The following is an 11,932-nucleotide window of genomic DNA, read 5'->3' as shown; positions in this document are numbered from 1 at the left end:
ACAATCTGTACGATAAGAGAGGTGTGTGTGTGTGTGTGTGTGTGTGTGTGTGTGTGTGTGTGTGTGTGTGTGTGTGTGTGTGTGGGTGTGTGTGGGTGTATGTGTGTGTATGTGTGTGTGTGTGTGTTTGTGTGTGTGTTTGTGTGTGTGTGTGTGTGTGTGTGTGTGTGTGTGTGTGTGTGTGTGTGTGTGTGTGTGTGTGTGTGTGTGTGTGTGTGTGTGTGTGTGTGTGTGTAACCATTTTTCTCAGAGATGGCTGAACGGATCTTTGTCAATCTTTAGAGGTTCATCAGTGAGTGCCAGGAAGTGTGTTCTGATCTGTTTGAAACTTATTAGGTACAAGCAAGGTACTCGTGCTGCACACAGGTGGAAGGCCGATTGCAAACAGACAATTTGGAAACAGCACGTGTTTTGGAGGGCCAACAGGAAGACGTTGGTGATAACAGCAATTTTCATGGACTGGTCCCGTAGCTGTTTCGTCCCTCAGGTGGAACAAAACTTTGCATTCAAGGTTCTCCTACTCATCAACAAAATTCCTGGCCACCCCAGGGACCTGAAGGTGGCTCACCCGAACGCCGAGTTGATCATTCTGCTGCCCAATACCACCTCTCTGATCCAGCTACTCGACCAAGGGGTAATCTTGACCTTCAAAACCTATTATACCCGCCGCACCTTTCATTGCCTCATTTTAGATGTGATGGACCAGAGCACCCAGAGCTCACCATGGGGCATTGTCGGAAGGAGTTCAACATAGACCAATGCATCGGCACAATCAAAGCGTCGTTGGACAAGGTGAGAGCCTCCACCATCAATGCTTGCTGGCACAACCTGTGGCCACAGGCAGTGAAGAACTTCAGAGGCTTTCCCTACAACACAGAGGATAGGCATAAAATTGTCAGGTTGGCACGGCAGGTGAGAGGGGAAGGCTTTGACAATATGGAGCCTGAGGAGTTGGATGCTCTTATCACCTCACATGCCGAGGAGGTCACTTAGGAGGAGTTGGAAGCCATTACCAAGGTTTCTGAGGAGGAGGAGGAAGTGGGCAGTGATGAGGAGGAAGAGGTGTCGAGGTCCAACCTCATGGTCAAGTTCCTGGGTGAGATGCTGCACAACATAAGGTCAATGACTGAGAGGCTGCATGATGCCGATCCGGTCATGGAGCGTTACCTCAAGTTCAAGAGGGAGTTGGATGATGTGATACTCCGATACAAGGAGTTACATTGAAACCTGCTACAATCTGCCAGGCAGCTCTCGATCACAATTTTTTTCCACCCTGGTCCGTCCATCTCAGGAGCACCAGCTGCCTCGCCTACATCACCTTCGCTGAGCGACTAATCAGGACCCTCACCTGCTTCAGCACTCTCACCGACATTCCTTTTGGTGCACGAGTCATGAGCGCCTTCACCTGCGTGGTCTTCAGACGACTCCACTGGATTTTATATTGTTGTAGATTTCCCACCCGTCGGCGTTCGAACGACCGCGTCTAACCAATAGCGGTCGCTTCGCCCACCGAACGGACAATCCAGTCGCGGCTTTCCGGATCAATGCCGGAAACCAGCCACGGGTGTGTTTGTAACCACACCACAACCTTGTCCGCACTCTACCCACGCGCTACAGCCTACAGGGTCCGATCGCCAAATCTTCGATTTCCCTAATTATTCGCGTGGGTAGATTATCGAGAGATTGCACCTCAACGGGACTGCTTTGAAACGAGCCGCTTAAGCAGCTCGCTTCCCTTTGGGATAACCGAGCGGGGTATTATCGCGCAGTCCCGTTGGACCCGATCACTTTCCCGGCTATTTAAAAACCAACTATATTCCGAGTGCAAGATGGGGCAGTTCAATGAGGGAATGGACGCAACGAACAGGTTTACATTCACACAAGGACATTTATTATAATAAAGTACGTATGCAATTAAATAAGGCAAAACACGTATGCAATTATACAAGCAACAAAAGCACGACAAAAGAACTACAACCGTCTACTTATTATGTACAGTCACTTGCACTTAACAGCAGTTCCTACTTATTAGACGGGCCCATGGACACACGTATGCACACACGCACACACACCCAAGAAATGGTGGCAGAGGCCTTTAATAACGAGCTCCAGCTCGGAGGACAGGTGAGCTGAAACCCAGAACCTATCTCGAACCTCTCCACCTCGTGTGGTCTTCAAGTTATTCGGACCCGGGCTCCAGCGAGAGCGAGCTGGACCCAATAGCCGTGAGCCGCGATCCTTCCCGAGCTCCCGCGAATCTCAACAAGTGCTGGTGAGACGAGGCGCCAATCTTTCCCGTCGATGCGCTGATCCTTCCCGTTGATGCGCTGCTTCCCGCAAGGAACCACCTCCAAGTAGAGGTCGATGAGTCACACCAAGCCGGGAACCAAACGAGAACAAAGAGCTCCACGAACCAAGAAGAAGAAGCAACCACTCGCAGCTCGAGCCGAGCGACCGTCTTAACTTTCTTTCAAACAGGGCAGCTTGAAGCAAAAAGCTCTCCCGAGCCAAGCAGGGGCCGAAGCTCACGGAACCACCTCCAAGTAGAGGTCGATGAGTCGCACCAAGCCGGGAACCAAAATGGAGAACAAAGAGCTCCATGAACCAAGAATAAGAAGCAGCCACCACTTGCAGCTCGAGCCGAGCGATTGGCTTAACTTCCTTCCAAGCAAAGCAGCTCGAAGCAAAAAGCTCTCCCGAGCCAAGCAGAGGCCGAAGCTCACGGAACCACCAAAGCAAAAAGCCTCCTCCCGAGCCAGGCCTCAGCCGAAGCTCACTGAGCCAGCCGAAGCAAAAAGCTTCCGAAGGCCTCAACCCTAACCCAAGCCAAACAGGACCCGAAGGTCTGCTGAACGACTACTCTCTGCCGAAGCAAAAAGCTTACTCTCAACCCCGACTCTGCCCATGAACAAAAGAAAAGATCTCCTCTTATCCTTCTCCCGCCGTTCCCCCGCTCCCGGTGTGACTCATGACTCATGCCCTCGTGCTCCATCCCCCGCTCAGCCACGGGTGGGAGGGAGTTGTTGACATCATGAGTCACGGGATGGCAGGGTGGTTCTTCCTCTTCACAGAAGAGGGGGAGGGATGTCTCCATTGTTCGTTCCCTAACTATTAAATTGATCCGCAGCACATCTAATCGATTTCTGAACATTTAAACAATGAAAGGTGAGCTATCTAGGGAACAAGCACTTATCGACATAGCTGACTATAGGAACCTGTATGTTGTGTGCAATCAAATTCCCAAATTCATAACAATATCATTATTTGAAAAATTGCGTGTTTGTGCAATAAAAATTTGAAATTGTACTGCTGTTTTTTTTTTTCATGGTACGGTTGGTTAATCAGTTTTAATAATCTGTAATCAGATTATTTCAATCAATATGGGAAATGATACCTGGTCTTTTTATTTTTTTTGGAACCATTTTTTTATGAAACTGTAATGCGCATTCACAGATGAAAATATTTTTTAAACTTTTAGAAGTTTCCCCTACGATTCAGGAACCGCCAGGAACCGATCCCCCCTTTTTCCATTGAAACAATTTCCCGCTATTCATGGATTCGCCATTCGCGGCATTTTCATGAATTAGGAACTGCCAGGAACCTATCCACCTTTTTCAATTGAAGCAATGTCCCACAGACGGGAACCTATCCCCCTTTTTCCATTGAAACAATGTCATGCAGACGGGAACCTATCCCCCTTTTTCCATTGAAACAATGTCCCGCAGACGGGAACCTATCCCCCCTTTTTCCATTGAAACAATGTCCCGCTATTCATGGATTCACCATTCGCGACATTTTTCATGAATTACGAATCGCTGTGAAACTATCCCCCTTTTTCCATTGAAACAATGTCCTGCTATTCATGGATTCGCGGCATTTTTCATGAATTAGGAATCGCTGGGAACCTATCCCCCTTTTTCCATTGAAACAATGTCCCGCTATTCATGGATTCGCCGGCATTTTTCATGAATTACGAATCGCTGTGAACCTATCCCCCTTTTTCCATTGAAACAATGTCCCGCTATCCATGGATTTGCCAGCATTTTCATGAATTACGAATCACTGTGAACCTATCACCCTTTTTTCATTGAAACAATGTCCTGCTATTCATGGATTCGCCGGCATTTTTTGTGAATTACGAATCGCTGTGAACCTATCCCCCTTTTTCCATTGAAACAATGTCCCGCTATTCATGGATTTGCCAGCATTTTTCATGAATTACGAATCGCTGTGAACCTATCACCCTTTTTTCATTGAAACAATGTCCCGCTATTCATGGATTCGCCGGCATTTTTCATGAATTACGAATCGCTGTGAACCAATCCCCCTTTTTCCATTGAAACAATGTCCCGCTATTCAAGGATTCACCATTCGCGGCATTTTTCATGAATTAGGAATCGCTGGGAACCTTTCCCCCTTTTTCCATTGAAACAATGTCCCGCTATTCATGGTTTCGCCGGCATTTTTCATGAATTAAGAATCGCTGTTAACCTATCCCCCTTTTTCCATTGAAACAATGTCCCGCTATTCATGGATTCGCCGGCATTTTTCATGAATTACGAATCGCTGTGAACCTATCCCCCTTTTTCCATTGAAACAATGTCCCGCTATTCATGGATTCGCCAGCATTTTTCATGAATTACGAATCGCTGTGAACCTATCACCCTTTTTCCATTGAAACAATGTCCCGCTACTCATGGATTCACCATTGGCGGCATTTTTCATGAATTAGGAATCGCTGGGAACCTATCCCCCTTTTTCCGTTGAAACAATGTCCCGCTATTCATGGATTCGCCGGCATTTTTCATGAATTAAGAATCGCTGTGAACCTATCCCCCTCTTTCCATTGAAACAATGTCCCGCTATTCATGGATGTGCCGGCATTTTTCATGAATTAGGAATCGCTGGGAACCTATCCCCCTTTTTCCATTGAAACAATGTCCCACTATTCAAGGATTCACCATTCGTGGCATTTTTCATGAATTAGGAATCGCTGGGAACCTATCACCCTTTTTCCATTGAAACAATGTCCCGCTATTCAAGGATTCACCATTCGCGGCATTTTTCATGAATTAGGAATCGCTGGGAACCTATCCCCCTTTTTCCATTGAAACAATGTTCCGCTATTCATGGATTCGCCGGCATTTTTCATGAATTACGAATCGCTGTGAACCTATCACCCTTTTTTCATTGAAACAATGTCCCGCTATTCATGGATTCGCCGGCATTTTTCATGAATTACGAATCGCTGTGAACCTATCACCCTTTTCTCAGAAAATACAGATACAGAAATACAGAAATAGTTTTCAGATTATAAACGGTTTCTTCACAATTGATCAAGAATTTTCATTTAAATTTAATTGCTGGAAATAATGAGATGAGTTCCTTCGGCTACACAAGAAAATATTTTCTTCCAGATACCAACGGCCCTTTGTATCACTCCCCTCATACTCCTTTTCACCTGTTTGTAGTGTCTCTCCACTGCTGTCCGAGGGATGCGCACTGGAGTCAGCATCAATGTCCAGCACGTGTACGCCGGATCCCCCAGCAAAATGCCTCTGGAATCTCTCAATTAGCTGCGACTCTTCAAATATGCTTGAGTCATGTGCTAACCCACACCATCTGGCAACTACATTAGTGAAGAGAAGTACATGGTCACACACAAAATGGCAATTTAGGATATAGTAGCCTTTTCTGTTCATATTCCTGAGTGCATTTGGACCATTAGGATTGATTATAATTGGCACGTGAGATTAAAAAAAAAATTGTATACTGTCGAGGCTCGTATGAGAGCGAATACACAAAACGTACAACAAGGGGAGCAGGAGACAAGAGGGGTGGGAGAAGGAAGGAAAAAAAATAGTGGGGAACAGAGACATGAGGAGATCTGTGGAAGGGAGAGGGATGGGGAGAGGTACATGGAGTAAACAAGATGGACATGACAGGGACTTTCAGGTCCTCACATGACAGGGACTTTCAGGTCCTTACACACGACAGGGACTTTCAGGTCCGAACACACGACAGGGACTTTCAGGTCCTAACACACGACAGGGACTTTCAGGTCCTTACACACGACAGGGACTTTCAGGAATGAAAGCAAGGAATTTGAAGGTGGGTTTGGGGTGGATTAACGGGGGTAGAAAAGATCGTGGTTTTGAATGGGGGAAGACATGAAATGGGGATGAACAGCTGTTTTGGAGACTTCGATGGAAGAGTGGGATTGAAGAGAGTGTGGGAGTTTATTCCAAAGGCAGGAAAAAAAGAGGAATGAAAGAGTGAAGGTGAGCAGTGATTCTTGATTTTGGGAGTTTTATTAGAAGGAAGTTGCTGGCGGAACTTGAGCACCCTGCGGAAAAATGGGGGGGGGGGGGGGGGGTTGGCGGACGGACACATCTCAGACAGAGTTGAGGGGGCTCGGCCGGAATGAAGACAGTATAAGACAGAAAGATCACCGACCTGCCTGTGGTGAGAGGCCTCAAGGCTCGGCCTGACCGGAGGAAACACCAATGATCCTAAATGCCTTGGTTTCCACAGCATGAAGCCAAGAAGGGTGGGAGGCAGGAGCACCAGCCCAGAGGGGAGAGGAGTACCCCATCAGGCTGTGGACGAAAGCTTTGTATGTGGTCAGGAGCTCAGGTGTGCCAAGGAAGGACTTTGCACGATGGAGGATTCCCAGTCAGCGACTGGCTTTGGAGACCAGCTTTGAAATGTGGCTTTCACTGGAAAGATCATGGCAGGTAGTGAGACCCAGAAGCTTGAATGAAAGGACTTCTTCAAAGGATTGTTGAGAAAGTAGATTGGGTGGGGGGGCAGTCCTAAACAGTCCTTTCAGAGAGACATAGTGAGTGTGTGAGATTTGTCAGGATTGAAAGACATGTTCCACGTGTTGGACCAGTTTGTGATTCTATCCAGATCTGCAGAAAGCGAAGAAGCTGCTGCATGCCGGTCTGAGGGATGACAGATGGTATCGCAGACAATGGAGTCATCAGCGAAGAGATAAAGAGGATTTTCCAGAGTCAGAGAGTTCGTTGATGAAAACCAGAAAAAGAACAGGGACCAGAACGCTGCATTGAGGAACTCCAGCCTGGACAGGAAGAGGGGATGAAAGAACTCCATTTGGGGCCACACGTTGACTGCGACAGGAGAGGAAGTCTGCGAGCCATGAGTGGAGATGGCCTTGGATACCATAGGAAGAGAGTTTGGTGAGCAGGGCAGGGTGCCAGACCATGTCAAAAGCACGTGATATGTCTCGGGATACGGCTCTGATTCCACGTCCGGCATTGAGGACCTCCATCCACTGTTGGTGGAGTGGAAGCAGCATATCCAGGGTAGAGTGACCTGGTCTGAATCCAAATTGATGATCGGAAATCAAGCCATTGGAGAAGAGCAAGGATTTAACGTCTGCAACCATAATGGATTCCATAACCTTGCTGATGATTGGGAGAAGGCTGATTGGTCTGTAGTTGCAGGGATCTGTTTTTGCACCTTTTTAATCCAGAGCGGTAATGAGATCCATCTATAGCTCCAATAACCCCAGGAAATTGTGATATCGTATGGAATCCTTCTGTTACAGCTGTCCTTTCTTTTGGAGTCTCCAGAAAATGTATAAAGTGCATTTTCTTCACACGAATGGCTGCAGTGACACGATGAATGACCTTGCAACAAGTGCCCTGTGAAACACCACATATATCTCCAACATTCAATGGCAATGATGCACTTGCATCGAATCGCAGTGATAGGTTCTCACGCAGAATACCTGCACTTAAACATTTGGGCCTTACACGTATCAAGAACGATTGGTACACCGAAATCAAGATTCCTTGGAATTACGAAGACTGAGACTGAGGGCTGATCTTATATTTGTTGACAAAATTTTGTGCGGGAACGTAAACATTAATTTTAGACATCTTTCATTTTAATAGTGCAGTACCTAAACTAGGTCAAAGGGGTTGCCTTCATTTCAAGTCTTATCGATTTGGAGTAAGACATGCGATGTTTAATATTCCAACTGTGAGAATTTGGAATATTTTACTCCCGGGTTGTTCTTTCCCTAAATTTGAACAGATTCATTACTGAATTGTAAAAAGTGGATTTAAGTAAAATTTTAAAGTCACAAACAGTTAATATCTGATTTGCAGATAAGTCGCCGTCATGCAGATTTGCAGATAAGGAATTTAGTGAGGGCCACATCTAGCATATTGTGTGCAGTTCTGGTCACCACAACTCAGGAAGTACATAGATGCCATAGAGAGGGTTCAGCGCGAGGCTACTCGATCGATTCCGGGCTGAGATGGACTCAGCTATGAGTGGCTGAAGGAGACAGGGCTTTATACACGAGAAAGGAGGCGGTTACGAGGAGATATGATGGAGATTTTTAAGATAATGAAAGGTAGAGATAAAATAGGTGAAGATTAATTATTCAACAGAGGAGACAGTGATAGAACCAGGGGCCATAACCTGAGAGTAAAGAAGAGGAGACTTAAGATGGTAGTAAGGTGGAGATCTTTTACTCACTACTACTACTACACCAATTCAGGCCTAAAGGGCCAGCATCGGGAAAAAGAGAGTAGTTAATGCATGGAATGGCCTCCCTGGAAAGGTAGTGGAAGCAGAAACAGTAGATAAGTTTAAATTATAATTAGATAGGTACCTGGAAGTTATGGAGATAGAGGGGTACGGGGATGTTGATCGGAGTTTTAGGTAGTTTGAGCATTGGTGGGTGATTGTGTACATGTGTGCGGAGTGCTCTTGGTGGGGGTCTCGTCAAGGGGTGTTATGTGGTTGATGTGTGTTTCTAACCAAGCCCATGCCCCCTCCCCGAAGGAGAAGAAAAAAAAATACAAAAACAGACAAAAAATAAAATAAAAATTGCATTTTCTTCTTTGGATCTTGTGTAGATGGGTTGGTGTGGTGTTCGAGCAGGCATGATGGGTTGAATGGCCTCCACCTGTGTCTGATTTCCTTATATTATTATTGCCAAATGATAGGACTATTATTACTGTTGTAAATATTATATGTATAAATTAATATATGCTTTGTTTTCATGTTATCATTATTTTTATTATATATTTTGTAATGAGATTGCCATGCCATGGAAGGCCGTATTAAGCTGCCCTAAACACCTTAACATGACGTGCGTTTGAAACATGGGAATTCCAACGGATTTTTTTGAAGTTAATTAGTCTAATCATCTCAGGTCATGACGATCATTTTGGTGTTTCACATTCCACATCAAAATGCTTCAGTAGAACTCCACAAAAAACATGACACATCTCATCCATCCATTTATAGTGGAGTCTTAAAGAGTCTGCAGGGTATTATGGGACTTGTAGGTCATCTGGGTCTTTTGGGTCCTCGGGGATTTTTGGGTCGTATAGGTATTTTGGGTCTTCGGGAAGGAACTTCACTCACGGATTGTATTCCCTTTCTTATTCCCCAAAATACCAGAAAACCTGAACTCACAACCCTATATTTTCAGTCGGATACCCAACAACGTCCGAGTAAACATTCCCTATATCATTTACTCCGACACATACCACTTCCAACGTCTTCTTGTCAAGACTGTGATGTAACCAAGGTTGAATGTAAAATGCAGATTTATGCTTCGCCTATGGGTGGCATCATCTCCGCTGCAGAGGGTGAGCGGACTCTTCTCCGGTCTGGTGGGACGTTTGGTTTTGTGGACAAGGAATGTTTTTTTTACTGATGCTGAATGAGTGATTTAAATAAACAAAACGTGAATTTAACCTCTGCAAGTGTTTGTTAAACTGCCTGGAGCATTCTTATTCAAGCATCTGGACACGTAGGTCATTTCAGGATAATGACCTTCTTTTGTATGCAGTGCGAGGTTGTAGGGTAGCATCATTGGCTGACGAACCAGTTGTGCCACTAACGCAGTGCTCTCTCTGTAGGTTAGGGCAGGAGTTTGTACTTTGTTCATGGTGCCGACACCAGCTCACCTTCTCTTCATGAAGGACACGGTGGGATCTTTAACATCCACCAACGAATACCGGCAGACGGGACGCCCGTTTACTGTCCATGCGAGGGACGGCACACACATTGATGAATCACCCACCCTGTGAAACACCGATATGACAGTTTATAGCTGCGTCAGGATTCAAACCCAGGCTAGACAGCTTTGAGTCGAGTGTGCGTATGTCGGAGGTGGTGGGGGTGATACACGCACCCCAGGGGTCTCCTTTTCCTTTGGTGTTTGTGGTGACGAACCCAGTGTGTTCTCTAACGACTGCAATCTAGGGTCATGAACGAACATACAAGTCGGCTATCACTCGAATGGATCTTTGTCAGTTGGTGTCTGTGATTTCTAAGTGGCGTTACAGTGATGACATCAACAGCGTAACGTTTTTGAAACTGGTATTTCAAATAAACAGATACAAAGTCAAATAAGGAAGTTCACCATCACACACAATGTCCAACTCTGATTCCTGCGTTGAATTATTTTCGCCGCCTCGTGCCCCAGCCCTGCCGGCACAACTCAAGCATGTTCACCTCGTCCTTCAGGGCTGTCGATCCTTCAATTCCCGTCGCGGTGTCTTCTTGTACGATGGCCCGCTCAAGGTGATTATATAATAATAATGACCGTTTTTACAGCCATTATTCCCTGTTGTGCAGGGGTTGGCTTTTTCTTGAGGCAATGTTTTTTTTTATGGCCGGATGCCCTTCCTGACGCCAACCCTGGTCGCCTCTTACGAAACACAGGGATATGGTACACCTATTCTAACCGGGGCATACACTGGGACCAGTACACTGGTACTCATTTCAGCGACCTCGGAAGGATGACAGGCTGAGTCAACCCCCTGGTGTTAATTCAGCAGCCAATGGGGCTTGAACTCAGGACCCTGGGATCCCAAGCCGCCACCCTAACCACAAAGCCAACACCAGGCTTCCGCTCAAGGTGATTAAAGAGCTCAAAGGAATTATTTCCCGATAAACAATCTTAATGAGTTTCAATCAACCTGATTACGATCGGCTCCACGCGTTAACAACCGCACTGGACATTAACACCTCATTCACTCAGAGTTAAATTGAGCACAGGGACGATGGAAAGACACCTTCTTTCGTCACATATCGCCAGTTTCTCTACACCTCCCTCTCACGGGTTTATGTAGTATCACAGAACAATCCCGTGCATTCCACCAAATGCGATTCTAGTCCATACTGGAAGTTTTGTCTGAGAACGTTCCAGCACCTCCACGAATCTCACCGGGCAGTTTACAGTATAATACTGCCATCTACAGTCAAAATTAGCTCATTACATCAAACAGTTTATATTACAATTTACCAATCCGTGCAAAACGAAACTTATAACACGTGTCCGTCCATTTACAGGCATTTACTAATGATTAAATTTACCACATCAGCTAGCTTTTAACTGATAGTACCTCTGGGCCATCCTGCCAGCCCACGGAAGATCGGGTGCAGACAGGGGACAAAGACGTGCAGTGCTTCCCGGAATAATTGGCCACAGAAAGGTATGGCGAGGGGTCTGGAAAGAGTACGTATGCCTCCTCGCTTCATGCTCATCATTTAGAGAATCGAGCGGGGATAGACCCTGTGAGGTGGCTTACGATGGGGAGGGAGGTTTCTCCTCAATTATCCTAAAGAGTGCGGAGAAATAAAACGACATCACAAAGATGGTGTCGCCGGTATCCAGAGCACCCCGGGAAGTTAAGTCCCTTCCCTTCCCCCTTTCCGTCCCCCACGGTCAGCTGCATGTTCGTCTGAAGTTAGGTCTGGTGTTGTCTCATGTATGTGTGTGACTAATGTTTCAGCTCCAACACGGGTCTTCGACCCCTGAGAGTGAAAAAGAAAGATCTACTCGTACTTGGTCTCGGTGCACGTTTTGTCAAAGTAATCCTGAAACGGTAATCCATACGAGCAAAAAGAAAAAAGAAAAAAGAAGAAGAATACA

This window comes from Eptatretus burgeri, chromosome 15 (assembly GCF_056783735.1).
Source record: "Eptatretus burgeri isolate ZD-2024b chromosome 15, Ebu_testis_v1, whole genome shotgun sequence".
NCBI classification, from domain to species: Eukaryota; Metazoa; Chordata; class Myxini; order Myxiniformes; family Myxinidae; genus Eptatretus; species Eptatretus burgeri.
The sequence above is the reverse complement of the archived record's forward strand: the minus strand, read 5'-3'. Positions refer to the sequence as shown.